The sequence below is a fragment of the Cryptomeria japonica genome, chromosome 5, assembly GCF_030272615.1.
Source record: "Cryptomeria japonica chromosome 5, Sugi_1.0, whole genome shotgun sequence".
In the NCBI taxonomy this organism is placed as follows: Eukaryota; Viridiplantae; Streptophyta; class Pinopsida; order Cupressales; family Cupressaceae; genus Cryptomeria; species Cryptomeria japonica.
Genome location: NC_081409.1, coordinates 83,895,277 through 83,899,555, shown reverse-complemented (window position 1 = coordinate 83,899,555; position 4,279 = coordinate 83,895,277).

The window sequence follows — 4,279 nt, the reverse complement described above, 5'->3', positions numbered from 1 at the left end:
TCCAAGGTTGAGACACCTTATTCCTAACAATATACTCAAAACATAGTCACAAAACATTGACACACAAAATAGTCACAAAACATTGTCACATATTATTCAAAAATTTGCCTCTAAATATGGTCAAATCAGCTCTTGGCTATTTGATTATACAAAAAAAAGTGTTACAAATCATCTGATGGGATTTTATACAAAATTTGGCATTACAATATGTGCGATTCAGCTCATCACCATTTTAATATACAAATCATCTCATGGGCTTTTATACAAAATTTGGCATTACAATATGTGCGATTCAGCTCATCGCCATTTTAATATACAAAATTTGGCATGTGCATATGTACAAATCAGCTCATTGTCATTTAAATATACAAAATTATGCCCCTAAACATGTAAAAATCAGCTCATGGGCATTTATATGTACAAAAACCAAATATAGAACAATTCATCGACGATTTATACAAAATTCTCAAAATCATTCTACTCTGAACCATAGAATAAATCAAGTGAGCCTTCAAGATCGGCTCTAACCAGTATTTTTGTCAAGTATTGACTCGTGGTCAGATTCACAAACTTTTCATAGAATCTTGTTATGAGGTCTACCACGATACTTAGTCAAATGAATATTTATTACAACAAAAAGGTTAGAGAAATGAAGAATTTGTTGCAACAACAAGGTTAGAGAAATGAATATTGACATCTTGTGGTTTGATTTAAGTTTTCAAAATATTTTTGCCATATTCTTTTAACCATTCTCCTACAAGTTCGTTCATTCATTTTATTTGGCATTGGCTTCAATATATTCTCATCAATGTCAATTAGATACTTTGGTTTCCTACGAATGATTCTAGGAGGTGTTAACATCGGTGCATTATGTACATTCAATTCATCAAATAGAGAAGGTGTATGTTCATCATTTAATTTATTATTCAATGCAGTATCTTCTTCAATTGCATTAGGTTCATACAGTAAATCAAATGTCTCTTCTTCAATTGCATTAGGTGCATTATGTTCGTTTGGTAAATCAAATTGAGGTGTTGAGGATAACATACCTTCTTCTCCCATTGTTCTTATGTCACGTAATTTCTTCATAGGCTGCTTTTGTCTTTCCTTTTCAACTTCTCATTGTTCCATTGTTCCTCACTTGTTCTTTCTCATGGTTGATATCAGTTGTCCTAAATAGAATCATATTACATATATATATATATATATATAAACAAAAGTTCATAAACAAACAAATAACCATAAATATGCATCTTATCACTGTTTTTTGGAATAAAACTATTAAACAATCACAATACTATTGACAAAACTAATAAGAACAACAATTCAATTATTTGAAATCATGCAGACATAGTTCTAGTGGCGCCTTCAACGACCTCAAAAACTTCTTTTGAGGTCATTGAGGCTCTTGGGAAACTAAAACTATGTCTATGTACTGCGTATGCACTACATTAATAACCGCATACGCATTGTTAGTTCATAAAATGTTGGCAAGCCCAACGATATTTTTTTTCTCATTCTATACTAATAAGTAGTGCGTACGCACTCCCAAGCCTAAAAAATTGTTATCGCAGGGTAGTGAATAATGGGCTCAGTACCCCATATGCACTTACAAGTAATAAGTACCATGTACGCACTCCTACGCCTTAAAAAGGTTATGGCAGAGCAGTTAACTAAAAGGTTCAGTACCCCATACGCGCTATTGGTAGTAGAAAAAATGTGAATGAAAAGGGAGGGTGGGAGAGAGAGAGAGAGGGAGAGGGGGGAGAGTAGGAGGAGGGAGAGAGGAGGGGGGTGGAAGGGAAGGAGGGAGGGAGAGAGGGAGAGAAGAGGGGGGAGGGTGGGAGAGAAGAAGGGGTATGGAGGAAGGGAGAGGGAGAGTATGGGGGAGGGAGGGAGAGGAGAGGGTGGAGGGAGGGGGAGGAGGAGGAAGAGAGAGAGGGAAGGAGGGAGAGGGAGAGAGAAAGGAGGGGAGGAGGGAGAGGAAGAGAGAGAGAAGGAAGGAGGGGGAGGGAGAGATAAGAGAGAGAGAGAGAGAGAGAGAGAGAGAGAGAGAGAGAGAGAGAGAGAAGGGGGAGGCAAGTTAGAGAGAGGGAGAGAGGTAGAGGGAGGGAGAGAAGAAGGGGTATGGACGAAGGGAGAGGGAAAGTAGGGTGCAAGGAGAGAGAAGGAGGGAAGGAGGGAGAGGAGAGAGAGAGAGAGAGAGAGAGAGAGAGAGAGAGAGAGAGAGAAGAGGGGGGAGGGAGGGACATATAACGACACCAAATAGCACACCATAGGACCTATAAAAACACCAAATAATGTTCTAAGGGGTCATATGGCATCCTATGACCCATTAGGACACCATATGGTGTTGTTATGTGTCGTATAGTGTCTTAAGGGGTCACATGACACCATATGACCTCTTAGGAAATAATACGACCTCTAATGATACCTAAGGGATCATATGGTGAGCTAATAAGAATTACAGAAGAAGAGAACAAGGGATGGGGTATGGAGGAAGGGAGAAGGGGAGAGAGAGAGATAGAGAGAGAGAGAGGGGGGAAGAGGGAGAGAGGGAGAGAAGGAGGGGGGAGGGAGAGGAAGAGAGATCGAATCTAGGACACTATATGACCCTTAGAACACTATATGACCCCTAACAACATCTAAGGGGTCATAGGGTGTCCTAAGGGGTCATATGAAACTATATTATCCCTTATCACACCATAAGACCTATAACGACACCAAATAGTGTCGTAAGGGGTCATAGAACACCATATGACCCTTTAGAACACCATATGGTGTTGTTATGGGTCATTGGTGTCCCGAGGGGTCATATGGAATCCTATGACCCCTTAGGACACCATATGGTGTTGTTATGTATCATATGGTGTCTTAAGGGGTCATATGGTGTCCTAAGGGGTCACAGTACACCATATGACCTCTTAGGAAACAATACAACCTCTAATGACACCTAAGGGGTCATATGGTGGGCTAATAGGAATTACAGAAGAAGAGAAAGAGGGATGGGGTATGGAGAGAGAGAGAGAGAAAGAGAGAGAGAGATAGAGAGAGAGAGAGAGAGAGAGAGAGAGAGAGAGAGAGAGAGGGGAGGGGGGGGAGGGAGCAGAAGAGAGATCGAATCTAGGACACAATATGGCCCCTAACAACATCTAAGGGGTCATAGGGTGTCCTAAGGGGTCACATGACACTATATTATCCCTTAACACACCATAGGACCTATAACGACACCAAATGGTGTCCTAAAGGGTCATAGAACACCATATGACCCTTTAGAACACCATATGGTCTTGTTATGGGTCATTGGTGTCTTGAGGGGTCATATGGCATCCTATGACCCCATAGGACACCATATGGTGTTGTTATGTGTTGTATGGTGCCTTAACGGGTCATATGGTGTCCTAAGGGGTCACAAGACACCATATGACCTCTTAGGAAACAATATGACCTCTAATGACACCTAAGGGGTCATATGGTGGGCTAATAAAATGATATATTAAATTTAAAGTTATGAATAAAACATCATACAATAGAACATCATACAATCGAACATTAGTAGTTTAGTTTTGATATAGCTAAGTTAGACCATTGTCAGCATAAGAGAATCCAAGCAAACAAACAACGAGGCTTCGCTAAAAAGCAAGTGTAAGAGCTTGATCTAACCCTAAGAGTACGACCTAAGTTCTAAAACATATGATGCTATTAAATTTACAAGGTTATAGGATTGATCTCGATTATGACTATAGGAATTACAAAAGAAGAGAAAGAGGGAGGGAGAGAAGAAGAGAAAGAGGGATGGGGTATGGAGGAAGGGAGAACGAGAGAGAGAGAGAGAGAGAGAGAGAGAGAGAGAGAGAGAGAGAGAGAGATGGAGAGAGAGAGAGAGAGAGAGAAGAAGGAGGGGGGAGGGAGAGGAAGAGATATCGAATCCAGGACACAATATGACCCTTAGAACACAATATGACCCCTAACAACATCTAAGGGGTCATAGGGTGTCCTAAGGGGTCATATGACACTATATTATCCCTTAGCACACCATAGGACCTATAACGACACCAAATAGTGTCATAAGGGGTCATAGAACACCATATGACCCTTTAGAACACCATATGGTGTTGTTATGGGTCATTGGTGTCCCAAGGGGTCATATGGCATCCTATGATCCCTTAGGACACCATATGGTGTTGTTATGGGTTGTATGGTGTCTTAAGGGGTCATATGGTGTCCTAAGCGGTCAGAGGACACCATATGACCTCTTAGGAAACAATACGACCTCTAA